Source organism: Haliaeetus leucocephalus, unplaced genomic scaffold (genome assembly GCF_000737465.1).
Source record: "Haliaeetus leucocephalus isolate CR32 unplaced genomic scaffold, Haliaeetus_leucocephalus-4.0 Scaffold295, whole genome shotgun sequence".
NCBI classification, from domain to species: domain Eukaryota; kingdom Metazoa; phylum Chordata; class Aves; order Accipitriformes; family Accipitridae; genus Haliaeetus; species Haliaeetus leucocephalus.
In genome coordinates this window covers 49,664-73,135 of record NW_010972731.1, presented here as the reverse complement: position 1 = coordinate 73,135, position 23,472 = coordinate 49,664, and positions in this window count along the sequence as shown.

Sequence of the window (23,472 nt, the reverse complement as noted above, 5' to 3'; positions counted from 1 at the left end):
CACCGGCCCAGGGACGGACTGACACCCCGCAGGAGGTGGGGCCGGGGCCGGGGCCGGGTGGCTGGAGAGCAGCAGTGGCTGTGGAGGGCAAGGTGGGCAATAGTGGGTGGGCAGTGAGCCTGGGCAGCAAGGACAGTCCCAAAGCCTGGGCTCTGCCAGCAGGGGCACAGGCGGCAGCGTGGGGAAGGGGTTCCTCTACCCCACTGGGCCCAGGGGAGGCCGTGCCTGGGCACCAGCTGTGGGCTGGGGCTGCCCGGGTCCAGGCAGACACAGGCACCGTGGAGCGAGGCCAGGGGACGCCCCAGCCGGGCGGCAGCTGGAGCACCGGAGGCACGGGCAGAGGCCGAGGGCATGGGCTCTGCTGGGCCTGGAGAAGAGGGAGGGAGCACAGGGGCCCTCGAGCTCTGCCTGTGGGCACAGGCCTTGCTTGCACCCATCTTTCTCCTGAGATGGACCAGGCACAGACGAGCATTGGGGGAAAATTGTGAGCTTTTACTGGGCTCAGAAAACGTCCACAGCCGAGCGGTGGCTGGCAACATCATGTCCTCAGAGCAGCTGAATGCCTGGGGTGCCGTCCATGCAGCCATCCCTTACATGCCTCCCCATGCCGCACTCTCAGGACGCTGTGCAGGCTCAGGGCCAGCCGCCTTCTCTGGGGACCCGCCTGGCGCTGGCAGCGGGGCACTGCTGCTTTTGCTCTCCTGCCACTCAGGTGGAGTGGAAAGCCCTGCACAGAACCTTGAGCGCCCTCCTGACAAGGGAGAGCCGTCGCCATCGAGCCAGGGTGCGCAGGAGGGCGGTGATGCCTGCAGGGGAAAGAGAGCTGTAGGCGAGAGGCTGGGCAGGCGATGGGCAAGCTCCTGCCTGGCCCCTGCCACCGAGGGCTTTCCCCAGGGAGGGGTGGCTGGGGCCACTCACCAAGACGGCCGGGCCAGGCCTGCCCTCGCTGGGGCGGCACTCGACTCGGGGACATACCTGGGTCATCCTCGGGCACGTCACTGCAGCGGGAGGAGGGCTCTGCGTCGCCTGTGTACTCGGAGGCCACCTGCATGGGGAGAGCAAGAGCACAGGCAGGGGAGGGAGGAGATGTCAGTGGGATGACACGGAGAGCACCAGCCATCTTCCCACCGCGCACAGCCCAGGAGCTGCGCTTGCCTGCAGTGCCACAGGGTGCCCAGTGCCGGCCACGCGCGCCTGCCTCACCTGGTGCTGAGGGTCCCGAGCCAAGGGAGAAGCTGCTCCGTCTCCTTCATCATCCACTGCTGTAGCAAGGCAGGGTGTGCCAGTGTCTGCCGGAGGGTTTGGAGGCAATGAAGAAGCCACTTCATCCTCATGCGCTGCCCAGGAGACAACAGCGGTGCTGGCCTCTTCTTGATGGTCTCCAGACACGGGAGAAGCCATGTTTTCTCCATGCTCACATGCCACTGGGATGAGAGGGACTGTGCTGGCCTCTGCCTGAGGCTCTCCAGCCAAGGGAGACTCCGAGTCCTGAGGTACTGCAGGTGTTCTTGGTGCCATCACCGCATCCATGCTTTGTGCCCGGTCCCACTGTTCCGCTGGCTGCTGGAAGGCTCCCTGCTGTGCAGCCACAGCCTTGATCAGGACCTCCCTCACAACACGCTGGGTTACGTCCTGCACAGCCATGGCATAGGCTGTGGGGCTGCGCGGGGCAGGTGCCTGGCTCTCTGCCTGTGCGGCTGTGTCCTGCTCGCCAAAGACAGGAGAAGCTGGTGCCTTTGCTTCCTCCTGCGCCACAGGAGTGAGAGGCACGTGGTGCCCCACTTCCTCAGGAGCACCATCCAGGGCAGAACCTGCCGGCTCAGTGTCCCGGAGCCCCGCCGGGGCAGGAGAGGCACTCTGCTGGTCGACAGCTGCCTCTCTCGCCGCCTCCGTGCCCGTGCTGCTGGGCAAGCTGGGCCCCTCGTGGGGACCAGCATGGAGATCCTGGAAGAGCTCCAGGACCAAGGGGGGGACCCGGATGCTGTGGATGGTCACCTCTTCCCCTTGGCACAGCTCTTTGTCGCTGTTGTCTTCACACTCCTCCTCCTCCTCAGCCAAGGCAGCCACAGCTGTAGGGACCTCGCCGCTGTCAGCTACCCAGACCTGGTCTGTCATCCCTATTGTCACAACAGCTGTGCTGTGTGCCCAGTCCCACTGTTCCACTGGGTGCTAGCTGGGTCTCTGCTGTGCAGCCACAGTATTGATGAGGACATCCCTCACGATGCGCTGGGCTGTCCCCTTCACAGCTGTGGCATAGGCTGCGGGGCTGTGTGGGGCAGGCCTCCAGATCTCCACCCTCGCAGCTGTGCCCTGGTCACCGCGGATGCCCCGAGCAGATGGGACATGCCGCTGGTGGCCACTGGCTGCCATGCTGATGGAGGTTTCCCTGCCCCTGGCAATAGATGCAAAGGGTGCTGCCGGCAGGGGAGGCAGCTTGCGGCAGGTGCTGGCAGCTCCTGGTGCCTGAGCTGTGTGTGCATGCCCGAGTGCCGCTGCCTGCCTGGGGACCCGCAGCAAGGCTGGCAGACGGGTTGTCTCCGCCCGTGCCGCCCTGCTGCGAGGCTGTGCCCCCCTGCGCACCAGTCTGTCTGCAAGAGAAGCTGAGGAGAGAAGCTGCGTGACTGTGGTCATTGGCCCCCATGTCCTGGCTGGAAGAGCTCCTGCGGCCGGGCTCCCCTGCAAGCCCCCAGGCCAGCGCTCAGCCCCACAGGACCGAAAGAGGCAGATGCAGGCCTGATGCACCTTTGGCATCTTCCTAAGGGGCTTCTGCTGGGCCAATGCCACAGGGCCCCGTGTACGTGGCCCAGCATGGGCAGGGGCTGGCTTCTGCTGCTTTTCCCCCTGCAAGGGAGAGCTCTGCCTCCATCCGGGTTTCCTGATGCAAGGTGGCTGCTTCTCCCTTGCTTCAGGGCAACAAGCCGTGGATCCCCCTGCCCCGTGGAAAGGGCATCCATCTGCCTGACCATTGCTAAGAGAGAGACGAGAGACTGGCGGCCAAGCAGAGCAGTGGGTGAACTCCAGCTCAGGCCGGCAGTGGTCCTTCCAGTATACTAATTAAACCGTTTACCAAACAGCTGTGTGACTGGCTTGGGAGCACCCCAGGGCTGCTGGGAGCCGCGCCGTGCCAGCGCAAAGGCACGCTCTGCTCTCCGGAAGGGCCTGCTGATGCGGGGAGCCATCTCCCAGAAGGGCAAGGAGGAGCAGTGGGAGAACCTCCAGGCTGCTCCGTCCCCGGGAAGGTGTTGGCACAAACGCTCCTGGATGTCATTCCAGGGACATGCTGGAGGACCAGGGGACCAAGGGAGCTGTGGCACCCTTGTAGCCCCTCTGCTACCAAAACCTTGCCACTCAATACAGGTAGGAAAAAGACAACATCATAAGGGATTTACATGTAAGGCTGTCATATGGGCTCTGATATGGCCTTCCAGAGAACTGCTATATTTGTACCAAAGTATGAAAACATAATGCCAATAGGGAGATCAGGTCTTTGCAAATGAGAACTCGTCAAGACAGTATCAGTCCAGACTTGCTACTCAAATGAAAAATACTATACTGGTGTGCAGTCTCACTCAATGTATGCATTGCTACAGAGCAAGAATGGTCTGAACAAAGGTGCACAAAATAAAAAACACATCTATCTCTCTGTTCTGGCTAACTGGTAAAATTGATGAAAGTTAGAAGTGAGAGCTATCAACTTCCATACAGATTTTACATGATAAACCCTTTTTTTGAAAGTGAATAAATGCTACAAGCTATACCCCAAGCCCTGTTTTTTAATGGTGTGTGAATGCACCATACAAGTGGTCAGACCTCCTGGAAGCTTCATGGCAGCATCCTTTTGGCACACAGCTTTAACCACCGTGTGATCCTCCTAAAAAACATTTACATCATGCCAAATGCAAACATGCTCTCCTTGGTGTTAAGCTGCTACACCAACAGTCTCCAAAAATAAGTTATATGTGCTGTGGAGCTCGCAAAGGACTGAGACACTCAGCAAGTGAAAACACAAAATAAGTAAGTGGCAAGAGAAAGATGCTTCAAACACCAAAATGTCATTTCTTGATTTATGTCATGGACAAAAAGTCATTCACCAATACACTCGAGTCCCTTGTCTGCATAACTCAGTACGAGCAAATAATACCAATTGAGGTGATTTGTTAAGCTAATATATATCTTGCAATATTGATGGTGGATGCCATGCTTGTTTTACAAGGATTAGCTTCATTTCTTCTGCAGCTTTTAAAATTTGAATGCAATTCATTTCTTTTGAATACTGCAAGTGTGTTTCATTGAATGGCTGAATTTTTTTAACTGACTGAAAAAAATATGCATTAAAAAACAACTTGTCCCATGCACAGGATGCAGCCCCCCTACATCTCAGCTGGTCCTTAACAGAACAGGGCCAAAGTCCACAAAGAGGAGTCCGGGCAGGGTATAAGCAATTCATCGGGCCCTGTGTGCCCCATCCCCTATTTTGTTTATGCTCCTTATAGTACATGTAATAATAATGAGTATTCCCTACCTGTGTGCTGCCTTTCAAGGATGATCTCGGGAGAGTGTGACTGGTGGTCAGCTAGACAGAGAACTCTGAATTGATGGCTGCACCATGCAGCCAGCATCATAATTTATTTCCTTCCCTGGCAGGCACTAACTGTTCCTTCTGCTGAAGAAAACAGTCAGTAATGGAAATCCTGCCACCACCTTAATTATAACATCTCCAGCTTGATGCCAGATTAATGAGCAGCAGCAGAATAACATTTTTAAAGTTTGACTAATGATGATGTAGGTAATGACTGAAGCATGAACGCACCTGCACCCAGAAACGCTCCAGGTTTGGACCAGTTTGTACATTTAACAACATGACAAAAAAGAAAACAAAAAAGTGACTTGAGAATTAGAAAACTCATTTAAGATATTTTATTTCCTTATGATGATAAGGTACGGGAAACCACCAACATCTAAATGAGAATATTTTTAACATGAAAAATGCTGATTATCACATCTTACTAAGAAAATGCAAATAGAGGATTTAGGACACCAATAACCATACATAATTGTTCTCTACTTTTGTGTAAACAGTGAAATAAGGAGGAAGCTTTAGACACTACATTATAATTCTGTTTTGCTTATTTGTTTCATCAGCACCAGCTTCTGCCAAAGAATGAAAACTGATCAGAAAAAAAGGCTTATACAGTTTAAATGAAGATAGACACACACCCCTCTCCTTGACGCAAAATCAGAGAAAGATGACATTGAAAAACTTTTCCATGTTCAAAGGACAATTCCAGCAAAACTAAGGACTGCTCCAAATATATCTATGGTCAAGAACCAGGAAAATAAACAAACCCTTCCAGCTCATCTTTATGCATCATAAAACAAATTAAATTAGGTTTTTCTTCACCGTGTTGTGCAAAAAGTAATTTTGTCAAGAGTCATTGTGATAAAGTCAGGCTGCTTCTCAATCATTGCACAACTTTATTCTCAAAGGTTATCTTTCAAGGAGATTTAAAATACAAATATATTTATATGAAGTTTATGCCTTTCATACCTAGCATGTTTACTTCAAATGTGTGCTGGGATGCTAAATCTACTGATATTGTTGATATTGTCCTGGTTTATACATTTTATTAAAATAAAGCTGCAGAAATTTTCTCACTGACATAAGACAAGGAAAAGCACACCTTTTATGACTACTTACTAGCAATATTAAAAGACATCTCAGAAGAAAACCCAACTAATAAATCTATGTATATAAATAGGAGTTTTGTGTATTAGCCCAGTTTCATAAGTATAATAGAATAGCAGGTATCAAGGGGATACTTACACATCTTCAATAAAGCCAGAATACTAAACGTTAAGATACTCTGACAGTGCTTGAAAAACTTCAATTACAAGTTTTGCCACAGCGACAGATTCCTTACGAAATTCTCCCATGTTCACATAAGGAACATGAGAAGTTATGCCTTTTCTCCAGAGAGTAACACTTTCAGAAGTTTGCTTTATTCTTTATATAGATACATTTGATATTTATAAAGTACATACCTTACCCTGACAAGCTTTAACTGCTATTTTAGCCATAGTGAGAGGGTTTAAATAGTTGCCAGGTTTTCAACAGAAATGCAACAGTAGATGCAGAAATACAGGACCAAATTTCATGATGAAAGATGAAAGCTATACTGGAAGAAATGAGTTGGCCTGCATACATATATATGACTGTAGACAAGTAAGATTGATAGATCTATATTAAGGCATTGCATTTTGACAGTAGAATAGAAATATGCCAAATGATTTAGAGATTACTGGAAAAATGTATTTGCAAGAGAAGCTTGCAACAGAAACTTCTCTCCAAGAGAAAACCCTACCATGCAAAGATGTCCAGGAAAATTTTAAATTACAAAGTTGAGGAAGCAAAAGAAAAAAATTAAAGTGGTTTATGAACTTCAGCACAGGCAATGAATTAATTGAAAGCAAGCTCTCCACCTAAATCAAACTTCTCTCTTTCAAAAGGATATTCTAGTCCTATAAGCAAATGTTTTTTTAACCAAAGTTGTTGCTGGGTTAACAACAGATGTTCTTTAATATGCTGAATGTTAACTCTATACTTTATGATAACTCTTATTTTGAACAATGCAATTGGAGATCCAGGGCATAAACGTAGGAAAGAACAGCAGCCAGACTCTCTCCAGCTGAAACACTAATAAAGCTCAGCAGAGTCACACCAAGGGCACATGCTGCCCAAGTGGTGTTTATGCAGTCACTCAACTATTAGCTAACTCCCTGTGGGTCATTTCATAGGCTAGATGGCAGTCTACTTGCTACAGAAACAGAAAATAATTTACGTTGTTACCTTACTTTCTCCCAAGCAAAACCACTGGATTGCGCTCTCATAAAGTATTGTGTCATGACCCAGACTGGACAGACCGGGAGTCGTGTTTAATTCAAAAATCCCTCGGGCTAAATTAAGGTGAAATGACACCAAACGATCAGTTAAAGATTTTATTTATGACAGAAGCAAACTGAACTGGGGAGGCATAGTAGTAGGTGGCAGGGTTTCTCACAACCGGAATTGGCATAAGACTAATTCTGGAAACCGTGTAACCATATACATCAATTCAGGGAATAAGGAGATCCCTCCCGTTGAGTCACGAGGTTCAGAGCAGACCCCCTTGTTTTCCAGACTCCTCTTCAGAGAAGGATCTAGGGGCAGCTGGATCCACTCTTAGTCTCAGACTTGGTCAACAGTTTATATCTGGAAACTACTTCAGTAAACCGGGTAACCTGTGGTAACCATATACATCAATTCAGGGAATAAGGAGATCCCTCCCGTTGAGTCACGAGGTTCAGAGCAGACCCCCTTGCTTTCTAGACTCCTCCTCAGAGAAGGGCCCAGGGGCGGCTGGATCCACTCTTAGTCTCAGACTTGGTCAACGGTTTATATCTTGAAACAGATGAGGTGTAGGGATTGTGGAAAAGGAAAAAGAAAGAGAGAAGACAGAGAGAGAAAAGGGAAGAGAGAAAGATTTCACCGGTTCTGGGTCCAGCGTTGGTTCAGTCAGCCAAGGGGTCCAGTTCCGGTGGGCTTGCGCCACTGGGGCTTCAGGTTGTGTCCTTTTATCATCCTTGCCCCTCCTTCAGGTGGGCACCCAAACTCCTCAGGTTAATGAGCAGTTTGTGAGCCTTTGGGCTTGGGCGTGATTTGTAGAGTAACTTCTCCTTCCCTGCAGACACAGCTTATCAGAAGAGGGAGCCGTGAGCCCTCCAGCACACCCTCCCCCTCCTGTTGCTGATGTCTGAGCTGATGGGCTTTTCACCTTGGTTCCTTGCTGTGCAGGGTTTGTCTTTAAGCAGAACTTGCCCCACCACAATGTTTGAGACATCAACTCTTTCAGTCTCTCACACATTGGCCTTAAGAAACATTTCCTGGGAACAGAAGACCTGGCATGCCACCTCAAGCTGCACACCATTACCGTTACACTTCTGCTCTCCACTTCTACATCTAATTATGTTGCAAACATATCTTTTCTCCCAAATCCAAGTTTGGTGGGAGAGGGTTAACATCCTCCATGAAAACACTCCAAATACAGTATCACATGAACCTCAGTGTATATATATTTGCTCATCACTAATGCCATTCTTGCTAGAGAACAGACACAAAATAGTAAGTTAAAAATCACTTGGTTGTAAAAACAAAACACAATAAAATAACCCCACAACTTTTAAAGCCTAAAAATTCAGCACCTAAGAATGAGGATTTCAAATCGCAGGCAGTATTCACACAGTATCTCAAGAGAAATGTGATACACATTTTCATTCTGATTCTTTCCTCATGCACTGTAAGAGATGGAATTGTTATCTCGAGCTATTTGTCTCAAAGATTGTTAGGTGTGAGGGACTGGACTGTCATCTCAAGGAACTGTGAACGTTTATCTCGAGCCCTTTGTCTCGGAGATGGCCTGATTAAGCAGGACACTCTTCTGTCCATAAGGACAATTACCAGGCCATTGAGGCATCCAGGGGAAGAAATGGGACTGGAGCTGATAAGATACTGGTTTCTAATGTCAATCACGCAAAGGTCGTGTGATAGACGAAACCTGCAGCGCATGACATCATCGAAATATGGCCTATAAAAACCTGTAGAGACAAGCCAGGGGGCTTTTCCCCACCACTGAAGAATTGAAGATTGAGGACCGACAGGACGCCACTGGACCCGTGGTGGTGACTATCCTAGCAATCCTATCCCAACTGCTTGCTTAATTTCTACCTTTTCTTCCATTCTATCCTATTGCCATTATTTTCCACTTTTGGTAATAAAAGCTCTTCTGGGTATATGGCACTTGACCTTGTTTGTATCTTAATCTCACTCTTGGGATCATATCGACACCTTCCCCAACATTGGATCGGGACATGCACACTGAAAACAAAAGCTCTGCCTCCACTGCTAAGGCATCTCTTTGTGACAGCTGAAGCTGGTGACTCCTCTGGGTAACATTCAGCCTGAGTGAAATCAAGTGTCACAGGCTTTGACCTTCAGCAATACCTCTTCTCTAATTAAGAAAGCATGACATTGGGAAGCGGAAAGTATCGTTTTATTTGCAAGAAAAAGGCAATTTTGGTTCTGTTTCCTGAAAGAATAGTGGTTTTGCACATCTCTACATCTGGCAGAATAAGCTGAACAAAGAACAGTGTCTGTAAGATAATCGGAATTTATGGTTATAAGCAGAAACAGACAAGGGTTAAAGATACCATTTTAACAATACATTGTACTTCACATACAAAACTAAGTGTGACGCTGTGTCATCTATTCACAGCAATCTATGTCTGCTCCCAGACTAAACCAACAGCCATGCAGTATATGCACCCCATAACTATATTACTGTTAAAAACACAGGACAGAACTAAGGCAACACAGTATTTCTATCAGTTAATCACACATTTGCTCTGCAATGACCCAATCACAAATCACCTTGGGATATGCAGGAGACAATTGTAGTTATAGACTGCTAACCAATGAAAAAAGTTAAATGCATATTTGAGTTTCTAATTAAAAATTCTATAGGCTTTTGTTTTAAAAATGTCTTCTGTTAACATCATTTGGTTTTCTCCCAATCAAGAAACTTAATACCTTAATCCAAGATATTTTGGCCTACAGCTGACATTCAGTTCCAAAAGACTTCTTGCTCCAACAGCCCATCTTCACTTCGCATAATACTCCTGCCATTATGTCTGCTTTTGCCTCAACAAAAGCAAAGACTACAATACAATATGAATGATGTCATCTAGAGATTAATAGCAAGATTTTAATAAGAAAACTGAAATGCTTGAGATCTTTCCTATGAGGTTCTTCAATTGCATTTTGGAATTATAACGTTTAGTCTAGCATTTTTTTGCTGTAGGATAAATAATATTGGAAGAAATGATGCATATATGCAATTTTTTTCTTTTTATATTTGCTGCTATTTGTAGGTCTACTGTAGGAAGCTTAACAGTGGACAGATAAAGAGACATGCTAGGTGAACTGCAGAGAAAAGGAGCTGTAGCATTTCTGAGGGCCTGATTTCAGGAAGCAAGCCCTGAAATCCCACCTTGATATTAGAATACACAGCCCTATTTTTGTTTGTACAAAATAGTCATTATCCAGCTGAACAGACACAAACATGCAAAACTTGCAAGCACCAGTTACAGGCTTACTTTAAAACCAATAAAAAAGGTCTAACATTATTTGGAAGTTTTAGTGTTGCTTCCCCTTAAAATTTGAGGATAGTGCCTTTTAAGTTGTTGCAAAATTATTTTGCTTTCGTGCATTCAGTCAATGCTGGAATTCACCAGATGATGGGAGTGCTGACTAGATTTTCCCAGCTTAACACAAGTGCTAGCTAGAAGGTATCTTCAAAGATTACAGAGAACTATTTCAACAGTGATGATATTTAAATTAGTGACAGCTGAAAAAAAAAATCTAGGTACCAAGACTGAGAGCTCCACCTCATATCTCTTCTATTCCTTCTCCCTCATCTCACAGTACACAGCAAGAATGTGCCCTTCACCTGACCAGGAGTAGAACAGGATAGCAGGGATTTCTTTTTTCTCATTTCACTTCAGGGTTTTGGAAAACTAGACTTCAAAAATTATTCTGGTACCACACTCCATGAGCCTTTATTACAAATGGCAGACAGCTCTGTTCCCAAACCATACCACACACACCTTTTGATAAGCGTTCAGTTTTAGCTTGGCATTGTCTTACATATGAAGCGGCTGACTGGTACAACTTTTATTACCCTGGTCAGAATAATCTAATGTGATTGATCACCACTTGCTATGGTACATCGCATCAGGTGGACCTAGACTCCACATTGACTGGTCTAGCAATTTTATGTGCTCAGAAATTAAACAGGTGATGTTTTTCTTCGTAGCAAAACAGAAAGAAAAGTCAAGATCATTCAAGAGCATTTGAGGTGATGGCAGGGGGCTGAGGAGACATCCCTTTTCCCTCCAAACCAGAATCAAACTAATCCATATCAAATATATATTCAATGAACTTTGTGAAAAGAACCCTTAGAGGTCATTTTTAAAAATAATATTGGCTAATTTAAAAAGGCAAACAGTAAATGGAACAATGATTTTGATAGCTTTGTGCAAGTAACAAATACAGTAGTCCGAATTCACAGCTAATATAATCCCACTAGCTCTGCTAAGGGCTTTGGTATTACAGAATTTGACTTCTTCACCAAAGGAGAAACAAAGAGAAGCATATGGGAATTTCTACGCTATATGGCAGTACACGGGCCAGTTGGGTTTCCTGCACTAAACTCAAGTGAGCTTTGTGTTAACGAAAATGATACTGCAGGCTTGACTGGTATACTACAGGTTAAATACACCAAGAAGCTATATTTGCCAGTCCAAACCACAAAACTACCTTTAAGTGGTGGCTGAGCTTTACTACAACCTTCTTCACAGGCCTCATTTTCACCCACAAATCATTTCTGCACCTTAAAATTTCAGTTTCGAGTCCAGTCCAGATTTCAGTAAATTATCTTTATGCTGGAATCTCATCCAATGTTGAAAACACTTGGAATGGAAGGAGAAAGAGATGGGATGCTGCATGGAAAGGGCTCTTCTGTTCAGGAAATGGAAAAAGAGTTTTGAGTCAACTTTTAAGAGAATGGTATGCTATTTTGGGTGTAGCCTGGCCCACCTCAGCAAACAGCCTTACCTGAGAGTGAATGCACCAACTCTGGACTGGTACGCGTTGCTCTATGCTGTCACAGAAATGGGTATTCTGTAACTTTGATGGCTTGATTGTTCTGAAATGTTTATCACTAAATAGAAGACAAAGACAGAGTGCATGTGTGTGCTTGTGCATACAGGTACCTGTCTTTCAAAGCTGTTAGAAGAGGCAGGATTTAAGGTGCTCAGTGACATCCTGTATCTTGACCAATTATTCATCCGCATTTGTAAAGCTCCCTTAACAAGTGTGTCCCTGAGCACCCTCTAATGAAAGTAAATAGAACTAACTCACATAATCAGCTAAAAGCAAGGGCTATAGAATATCAGGAAAAATGAAACATAGTTACAGTAATACTAAAAAAATAGCCATGAACTATGGGGATTTTTTCCATTCATATGTTAGATTAAATAAACTCAGCCATACAATTTTTCAGCTTTCTTACCCCTGAAGTAATCCTGTCCCCTAGCCAGCAGAACACCAGAAGCAAGGAATTAAAAAAGCCCATTCATATATTGCTAAATGATTAGCTCTGAAAGACTAGCAAAGAATAACAGCCATTTTTTTCTACCTCAAGTAATTTTTACACACATAGTATGCAATAGATTTTAGCTTTTCCTAACAACAGTGGAGAAAGCAGTGATATCAGGGGTTTCAGCCAACTCATTGTAGACATCAGTCTTTGCCTGACTGGCAGAGATTAAAATTAAGAATGGAAATATTGGTGGAGATACTGGTCTGTAGTAAAAAGCAGAACAGACGTATCTTCACCTTTCAGGAACTACTAAGAAGGGTAAGATTTGCCATAAGGGAGCCCTGATGACCTTGTCACCACCTACTTTCCCAGATGTGGAACAGAAGATCATTCTAATAATTGCATGAGTTCCTGCCAGCAAACGCTGCCTTCTGGAGAGTGATGCTGCTGTGTTCAGATGGGGTTTCATAGAAAAGAGCAAGAGCTTCCAGTAGTGAAGGAGAGAAAGCAAACCTGCAGCACCTACCACTTGCAAAACTGTTCAGGCAGAAATACCCCACTTCATCTAGTAACAGAAGAACATGTTTCCTGTTCCAAATTACTACACCTGTGTGTCTCCAGTGACTGCTTTTAAGCATAAGTGATCTCCTACTGTTGATTCAAGAGATCATTGTAGCATAACAATGAAATTCAGGTCAAAATGCAAGCCACTGGAAGCAGAAGCTGGAAGGCAGTAGAAGTCAGCAGATCCAGCCATTATGACCAGTTGAAAGAATACAAGGATAACAGAGCCACCACAAATAATGTTTGCTCTATCCTGTACTCCTACTGAGGTCCTGGAAGTTCTGCTTCTGCAGAAACAAATACACACAGGCTTACATCCATTTCAACGTTGTTTTGACAGTTTCCTTGCACCCATCTCAGTGAGGAAAACCTTCTAAATTTGCATATTGAAATCTATTTTCTCATGTAACTCTTCAGTCATGGTTTATATCAGAAGTTGAAGTCAATTCTTCCACACAAGTATCATTCTGCAGATGTTGCTGTTCCTCAGCTACTCCATAAAGCTAAACTTTTTCCCCTGTGTGACAACCCCTTGACAGCCTTCCTTCTGCAGTGATATCTTCCAGGAGATAATTGATACAGACTGGGTTGCAGGTCACAGTACAGCTATCAGGCATGCAGAAATCACAAGTGATCTGAAACCCATAGCTGAAGAGGTGGTGGAAAGTAGGAGCATGGAGAATCGACCAGGGTGCCTTTTCATTCCTTGTACGAGAGCCCCTGCCAGCCAATTTGAAACTCTCTATAGTTTGCCTTTAAAGTCAAGTCAGAACTGAAGCTGGAATACAAAGACACGAGCAAGTCCAAATAGAGGACAGATCGGTTTCTACAAGATCATACCAGTTCAACTACAGCTACCAGCACCAATCACAGGCTGAAGATTAGGACTTGAATAAGACTAAAACATGCAAACAGTCTCTTTATGTTGTAACACCTGTGAAAGCAGTGCATCATTAACATTTCCAACACAACCTTCCATCCAATCACCTTTTTCTATTTTCTCCTTCTCTCTTACAAGTATAAATATTGTAGAATAGAAACTCGTGGATTCTATTAAAAAATGGAAGTGTACTTCTGTCTCTGTATTGGTTTTAGAACTTTGATGAGCAACAGGAGAGATGAGAAGATCAAAAGATAAGCAGGTGGTGTGATGCAGTTTGCAAATCTGGAAAAGGTTAATCTTGTAGCTCTGTAATGGGCTGTGATAGCACAGGAAAAAAAAGCAGGGAGGGTAATTCAGTTCAGTTTGGAAGAAGAGAGCACAAAAGGAAAGAAGAGCTTTGCTGAAACAGTATGAAGCTAGTAACAAACATTTGTTCTATTTTTTAATTTAAAAAAAATGCATAGCTCTCCAGTCCAAGCATCTGAGGAATTCATATGCAGTCATCACTAAGATGAAAGCAGAGGTCCTTCATCCACCTAAGTACAATACTGAAGAATACAAGTGAGTAGCAAGATTTCTCATGGAACCCCACAAGCAACACTGGGAGGAACAGATGGGCAATTCTCCAGCGCTCACCAAATATCCTTCCATAAAATAAGTGATTTGATTTTTACCTTTTTGTTAGGGAGGCAAAATCTGTTGCTTGCAATTGATAGTGATGTACTGCCAGGTCCTCCCGTAACTGACACATTATGCCACAATGCAGCAAAGCTATTGCTTGTATAAATAAACTAAAATAAGTGCCAGCAAGACACAAACAAGCTGGATCTTCAGATACATTTTAGCTTTAAATTGACAACAGCATGTTACTCTACACATTAATACCTAATCATTGTGGTAATTATCTTCCTCCAAGGGCCTAAAATTAGAAGCAAACACTACCAAATGTTGTTTTCAGACAGGACTGCTACTCTGTCTCCTCTGTTTATCTTCCTGTAGTGAGATTTTAAAGTTTTCTCAAACCCCACAGCAGAAATCCCAGAGGGCTTTTTGGAGCACAAGAAATACAGAACAGACTGAACTGTCTGATGGAAAGGTGATATGCAATGTACTGAAGCAGGTTTTCTAGAGCCCCTTGTCTCCCTTGATTGGCAAGCTGGTGAAAAGTATACCACAAGCAGACTTAACTTTAAATCAAAACTGTCTGCTCAAGCAGAAACACCATTGGCTTTAATCATTATGTGACTCTCTCAACTTCTGTTTCCATCTTTGCTTGGTGCTGTTAGAACCTACACCATTAGTACAAACAGCTATTTACTTTAACCTATCATTTCATAATAGTTATGATGTTGGCATAGTTTCAACATACACCTCAGGTTTTAGTGACGTATGCTGTATCTTGACGCTCTCTAGGCCCACTAGGCCAAAACTAAGGAAACAAACTGCCATACACCATGCAGTTTGGTAGGGGTTGTCTTTGTTTTGATTTGTTTAAACAAAACTCTCACCTTGCCTTTGCTACAAACAAAGTCAGGGAGAGGGGAAGAAACACTCCAGCTAGCAAAGTTGGGAGCAGAAGATCTGCTGTTTAGAGCCTGTAGTAACTGCTTTTAATATTTTCAACAGTCTGGAGTTAATCTTTTGCACAAATAACTATTCTGTGTGCAAGAAGAATATCGGGTATTACTCAAACTGGATGACTTCAGTATTTCAAAATAACCGTTATAGACTATTTTAGAGAGTAGTCTTGCAGAGCAGCTTTCTAGAGGGTTGTTCTCCCTTCACTGGCAGATAGGGATGCTCATAGCTTATTTCCAGAATTCTGTATAGCACAATCACCACAGTCTCCATATGAATTATGAACAGGAGAGAAAAAGTCTAAAACATGAGCCCAGTCATGATTTGCAAAACACATTTTCTGTTGTGTTGGAGTGTAGGCCAGCTCCCAGACTCACTGCCTCTAGACTTCTGTCTGCTTAATCTTTTTAGAAGTGCCAGTATTTATACTGTTTTACCACCCACAGGCCCAAATTACATACCAATGTTGAGTGCGACAAAAACATGGTCTCTTACATGAACAAGAAACAATCCAAGCCAAAAAGAATTTACACTCAAAAGACATAAGAGCAGAGGGAAAGAAGCATCCTGCCCATGCAATTCTAATTTTACAAATTTCTAGTGCAGTTCACTCTACAGGTACACTGACCTTTTCTGCCTTTTTTATTGCAGGAGGTTTATACACCTGCAGTCCAATGTCAGATGGCACTGGCATCAGGATAAAAGTCTCCTCTTCCATTTTGGAGGGGAAAAAAAAAAAAAAAATTGTTACACTAGTACCCACTGGACTGACCCTCTGCATCAATCAAACATCTAACAGAACCTGTGGGGAGGAGCGATTCAGATATCCTTCTTGTCAGGACAAGCACCAGTGCAATGGCCTCATACAATCCCACTTGCATTCATGTTGGGTACTGTGCTGCTCAAGTATGCTAGAAAGTTGGACTGGAGGTCAGAGGAAGGAGGGTGAGAGAGGACACACCAGATTTAAAGGGCTGGAGAAGGCAGTTAGCTAGAAGCCTAAATGGGAGGCCTGTATCTCTGGGCTGATAAACAGCAACAGCAACAAATACAAATACGGGTGCAAGCACCAGAGAAAAGGAAGTGGTGATTTGTTTACTGTGATTCGTTACACTTAAATACCAAGGCAAAAGGGCTCTTTCTACAGAACACTTTAGCTGGGCAGAATTCAGAAGAAAAGGATGAAGTTAATGGAAAAAACTAGGACAAACAGAAGAAACCTACAGGTAATTATATATCACATAGGCAAGAAAATTTAGAGGTGGAATAGCAAAGTGGTGAAAGTGTTTTGTGGTTTTTGGGGGGTTTTTTTGTTTGTTTTGGGTTTTTTTGTTTTGTTTTTTTTTCCCCAAACACTCTCCACCTGTCCATCCCCTCCCAAAAACAGGTAGCTTGGAACAGTCTCACATGGGCAGAAGATGACCTGTGGGCTGTTTGCCCTCTCTCACTTTTGTAATGCTGTTAACTTAAGAAAAACATATTCACAGACTTCCTCATCCAGAGATCATCAGCTCACAGCCATGATGTTGAAGTTTATTCTCAGATGAATTAAGAGCTGCATGGTAGGTCCAGTTCTGGTCCTGCTTTATGCAAAGGAAATCAAAAACATTCCCTTTGAAATGCAGAGGAGACACAGTGGAGTAACATCAGAACCTTTTGTTTTCAGATTCCTAGCAACAATCCCATATATTCCCCTCTTCCATACAGCCTTCTCTCTTTTTGGCCCTCCTAGGCACAAAACTACTTAAAGGCATAGTCTGAGCTGTGATAAAAATCACTAACCCTGTGAACAAAATGTTCAGTTAAAATTAAAAACAATGCAAATGTTAAGAGCTTGAGCTAAATTAATTAGTCACTTCTTTCATTTCAAATCTGCATTTAAGTATGTAAACATTGCAGGACTCAAAGATTTATCTGATATAAAATGAGAACATCAGCAATTTCCTTCTAGAGGGGCAGATGTTAAAGGCCTTCTTGTGATTCTTCACAGATGTTCCCCTCCCAGTATATTTAAAATGGGATTTCTATCTCAGTTCTGAAAATCCACATTCTCATACCAAAATGCAGGCAGCTGATATAGGCTATAAGCACATTTCGTGATACCTGCACAAACAGCCAAGAACTAAAGAAGAAAGGACTTTTGCATACGCATATATCCACAGGAGGTTCCGAACATGCTGTAGAGTGGGGTATACCGCACCTTGGCTTCTATAGTTTTTCTGATGTAACTAAGGAGAGAACTAATTCATCATCTCCATACAGACTGAAGATTCTGGGATTCGTTACCCATATTACAAAAACACCATGAGGTCTCAGAGCAGAGTCCCCTTGCTCTGAGCATTGCAGTCTTTCACTAAGAGCATGCACCTGCCTCAGGAAGCTTCCAGGATAAAGAGATAATAAGGTTAAAGGCTAGCAGTGTCCCTGGCACACTGGCACAGGGGAAAGGGACACATTCTTGCAGATTTCAGATTGTGCTATTATCAGAGCCATTGCTACTTAACACACAGCAAAGGCAGCAGCAAGCAGCCCGTCCCTTATTGCTCTTACAGTCTAAACAAGAGAAAACAATGACATTTTGAAATATGATAGAATAAAGGGGGGGGGGGGGGAATCTTCTTCCTGAGAGTCCAAAATCAAGGACAAGGGACAACGGGAGAATGTGAAAACCTCTCCAAAGCTTCTCCTAAAAGAAAAATCAGCTTGAAGCAGAGCACTGCCAAAAACATCAAACGGCAGCCTCACAGGCTTCCCTTAAATCAGCTCCATCACAGGCTGGGGGCAAAATCAGAGGGGCACCACACTCTTCAAGTGTCCGGTTTATCTTGCAGGGCATCTGTCACTCACAGACTCCCTGAAGCCACAGACAGGGGGAACCCTTCCAGGCAGGTCAAAAGAACCAGGACAAGGAGCTAGAGCGTCCTAAGCAAAGCAAACAGCACTTGAAAATATCTGCTTCTCAGCAGTTCTAGGGTCTGATTCACCTGCAGTGATATTTATAAGGAATACTATTATTTAAAATTAATGACAGGCAGTGAGCAGAGACCAGGCAGCACAGCTTTGAGAGAAAAGAATCCAAAATATCATTTTGTTAGTTTATCTTTGCCTTACCAGCTCCCAAGCACCACGGCAGTCGGAATAGGAGCTAAGACAGACATCAAGACAGAAACATGGGCAGGAAAAGCTACTACTAATCTGAGAAAAATAAGAATGTGCTTTTCTTAAAGGGAAGTTCAGAAATGAAAAGTGAATGTCTGTTGTAGCACAAATCAGATTTTCTATAACCTCCTATGCAGCTAGAATCAAAGCAGCCTGGAGCAGACTGTCCCATTTGGTCTCCCACAGGTGTCTGGAGCAAGTAGGTGAGGGACAGAAGTGAGACCAGAAGCAGATTGGGGAAAGACATCTTACAGAGTGACACCACTCCTCTCCTTGTCTCTTGCATAAGCCTGCTCATGCCAAGCTAACAAAAGTAATGGTACTAAAGTGAACAGAAAAAAATATAGCAGCTTTCATATAGCCACAGAAAGACCAGTCTTTTGCCTATAAAATCCAAGACGCTAGTATTGTGTGACCAACTTGGTGTTTTACAGTCATGCAACACATGTTCTATAGAAAACAGCAGTAAATTTGTTAAAAAATTTGACACGAAAACACAGAAAGGTGCAAAGTACGGACAACTTCATAATCACATTTCTCTACATCTTTTCTTAAGCCTTTCCTCTTGCAACATTAGGAATGGCCTGGAAATTGCAGACAAGGTAAAGGGCAGATAGAGAATGCTGGAAGGGACTTTATGTTTTAGTATCTAGAGCTACACGCCTGTAAACCCCACTTGCAATCATCTCAGCAGGTAATTATAGGCAGAGCAGCCTGCACAGAGAGGCTTAGTAAGCTCAATAACTTTCTTTTGCAATTTGTCTTGCAGCCAAAGTAGGTACAAGGACATAGACATGTAAACCCTGGATGAGAAGGGATTTTTTTTTTTTTTTTTTTTTGTTAAAAAGCAGTCAAGAGATATATATTTTCATCATTATCAGTTTACAACAGCACGTAAGTGCTCAATGCACGCTAGATGGATCAGATCACAATCACCACCTTTTCTTGCCCAGCAAACTGGCGTCCTGTTGGAAGTCTGACTGAGAAAGCAGTGCTTGGGTGAAAAGGAATGATATAGCTTTTATTTCTTCTTGCTAATGCAGCTAGCACAGCTCTTCCAAAGAAGTTCTCTGTTCTGGACAATCATTAAAAACTTTTCTCCAGCTGAAGAAATAAAGAGGAAAAGGTTCATAGACTCTCACAAGCGCAGCAAGGCCTCCTGCTTCACAGAGTTCACCCACAGGAGTTCACTCCCCTCCTACTTCTGCTCATTAGCACCACCGCTGGCATTTAAAAAAAAAAAACCCATGTTTTCCTCTCTCTAATCTCTGATCTCATTTATCTTGGGACTGAAGTTCTAACACAGAATTTATCACATCAGAAGCCTTATTTCCCTGGCAACACACTGATATAGCTACAAATACCAAGCAAGAGACAATAAGCTATGACCGGAAAACAGAACTGTATTTAGAAAGAAGCACTGCCCTGCATAAAGATTCCCCATCTAACACACAATCACTCTCGCTCCAGCTCTAAAAAAATGTTCTCAGAACAAATTTCCTCCCTCTGTTTTCTTTCCCTCTGCTTAGAGTGCAGCAGATGCAGTGCAATGTGGGAACTGGCAGCCTGAAATTTTTCTCAGGGAATCCTCTGGCCAGTCCACAAGGATAGTCCTTCACCACAACTGCAAGGCTTGGGTTAAACTCCCTGACAGCAGTACCCGGAAGCATTTGACAGTGAACAGAAAGGTGCAACACCCCTCCTTTATCTGCCTTCTCCCCTTCCCAGTCTATCAGTGAATCCAGCCCTTGATCAGGGTACAAGTGATACTAAATGGATCTGCCATGTAGACTCCTGGCTATGAACTCTCCATGACACCGCGGGGACCACAGTGAGGTAGTGTGGGTACCTAGCACAACAACCATCCTGTGTCAAGGGTTTAAAATACCCACCTCACCGGACACTGAAACTTGGCCATTCTGGTTTTCCCAGGCTCAGGTGTTTTATGAGAAGCACAAGCAGCGGTGGGAGCTCTCTTCTCTCAGAAAGAGAGCTGGGTGCCCAGCTCCCACAAGGCTCTTACGCAGCCCTGGACCAAGTCTCCCACATGCAGTCAATCCAAATGGATATATACATGAGAAGCAACTCCTGCAGTCTTGGTTCTCTGGAGTTTTAGAAAAAGAATTCAGTTGCAATTGGAGAAACTGGGACTCATGGAACATTTTCATTCCCACCAGGCAGAGAAATCTATAATTTGTATTCTCTGATTTTAAATGAGATTCGCAGGCATCTTCAGTTAATTTGATTGATACTGCACACGAGGCCACTCAGTAAAATGATACAGTGTAGATCAAGGCGTGAAAGATAATTTTCTCTGAAATGTATGTAGCTAAGGGTAAGTTATGACTCTTTGTTTCACAGTTTATGGAACACAATTTTATTTAAAGCCTAAATCTGTCATTTCAGCATTGTTTATCAAAATGCATCCAGTACCCTCTCCCCCTAGAAGAACAGTGTCACATCAAAGGTAGAAAATCAAACCAGTACAAAGACATTATTTCAAATATTTAACCATAAAATAAACTCAAGGAGAATAGCTTGTGATTTGCATAAGTATTATCCACATGATGCATTTGATGCAAGCAAAAAGTAATTCATCTGCAAGTTAAATACCCAGAGTGGCAAAAGGTGGTGTAAAATTTATGACAGAAAGACTGCCTGATGTATACCTAAAGATGCTATGAACTGCCTTCACCTGCTTGTATATCTATATTTTATAACTTTGTTTTATTCATGCAGGAGCTGAAAGATATTACCAACAATGATCATTTTTAATCTTCTTTCTTCATTACCTGGTTTTTGGCTCACTGGCGCATTGGGAGTACATTTTTCCTCAAAATAATTTCACTGCCAAATTACTATGTGCAACATAATTAAAGCCACTCCAGTTTTTTTTTCATTACAGCAATACTAGGTTGGTTGGTTCAACACAACCTTACAAACATCCTTAGCACTTCCTCCCCCACCCCTGTGAAGCTGCACCAACACTTTGAGTTGATGTTTACAAACCTAATCGGCTAAAGTGAATTTGGGAGAGATTTGAGAAAAAAGAGCAGAATACTCATAAGAAAATGTGTGGGAAGAAAAGGAGGAGGAGAAGAGATGGAAATACAAAACAAAATTCAAACTGTTCTACGCTTATATTTTAAATTTATTTCTGAAAAACTTCCCCTGTACATTTCATTAGGGACACCTTTCTGGAGAGCGGTAAGCTGTTACGTCAATCACCTCAGCCCTGATATCACTGAACTGGAAATCACACACCAAAACCTGCCCTCCATTATATCTGTGGACCCTCAGATCTTTCAGAATTACTTTTGTGCTCAGCCTGGAGCTGTTCCACTAAAGCATACAGAGGTCACAGATTAAGGGTGAGGGTAGTCACTCATATTTTGCTCTTTCCTAAAAGCAAGGCCCTCAACTACAGGGGATGTCTACATGACTTCGCTGCATTCAGGATGTTGCCATGGCTGTTTGATTTGTTTTGCCTTGGTGGCTGGCAGAATCATATCTGTAGTGGTATGATAATACACGATATCATCACATATATTACAGCTATATGATATGATAACACAATATTATCAAAGATGTGGTAATACATGATCTCCTGATCCTGTCCTGCCAACCATATTAAAAAAAAAAATTTTAAAAAATCACCTCTTGGATCAGCCAGCGCCAATACAGACAACAGCTAAGGGAACAGGATCTGGCAGCCTTTCTTTCCATGGGAAAATTCATGCTTTCACAATCCATCTACACTCACATATTCAGTTAAAACATTTGCTTAGGTTTTCAAGCTTAAGAGCTAAAAATATTGAAGATGCCATTAAGCAATTAAGTTATGATGCAGAAGCAGCACTCAGGTTGCAGTGGGGCAGAGGACAGATGCTGTAAAGAAGCACAAAACAGTTCAGTGCGCTAATTGTTAAGGCTTACGGAGATTCAAGGAGTGTACAATACACTCTTGAAACATATTGTCTAGCTGCCAGCCTTGTGGGAAATAGCAAGCAAAGGCTCACGAGGCTCTGAACCAGCTCATTCCCTCTCCTTACGCAGAAGGCTGCACAGATCTGGGATCTGGAGAAGGGGAAAGCCAGGTAGTTCTCCCACAGACACAGCTGTCTCGTGCGTAACCTCCTCCTGCACCATCACCTCCATCACTGTTTCCATTCTTCCTGAAGGCTGCTCCATGAAGTTCCCATGAGGAGGGAGGCATTTCAGAAAGCATACGCTGAGGCCCCTGAGGAGACGGAGTGCAGAGAGAACTGCCAGCTCCTTACCTCTTCCAAGCAATGGAGGTATGTTTTGGAAGAGCTTTGGGTAAGGGATGAAACAAGGTCCCTGTCCAGGCAACTATCAACGATCGCCATGCTTTTCCCCATTAGAGCATCAGACCAGGGTACACCTCACCCATGAACACTACTGACATTGTACAAGCTGTGCACTCAGTGGCTGCCCTGCCTGCTTCCCACAACCCCAAAGGAAACCCATGCTGAAATATCTCTGTGAGTTTGGACACACAATCTTATGGAAAGATGTCAGGAAAATGACCAGTGGAGAACACCAAAGCACTCCTTGGCTTACAAGTCACATGGGAGAAGGGAGGGAGGGTAATATGATTTTTTAAGCTATTCCTCATTCAAAATTCCTGCTCTGGAAGGGTTACCAATTAACAACTAAGGATTGCCATTGTCAATGGGTTGTCTAAAAGCACTATGGGGAAGAAACTTGAATGACCAGTTTTAAAACAAGGCTTCTTGTTTAAACATAGCATAATCAGTCCTGTTCTGAAAAATCTCAGCTTTAGTCTCTGTACTTTTTACAGTTTTGCAAAAATACACTTCATTTCATATTTATTTTTAATAGATCTTTGGGGGGAAAAAGCAAACATCAGTTACTTGCAAACAAGAACCAGCTCCATGAAACAGTGTCAAAGGTTTAGCATAAAAATGCCAAGAGATCCTTCCCTCTACTTTACCTGATTTAACTATAGCAAAAGCCAAAATTCTTCTAATCTTATCAGTCAAAAATACTAATGTAACCATTAACTACCTGGAGGTAAAAGTGGACTTAATTAGAAGTTGTGTGGTTTGG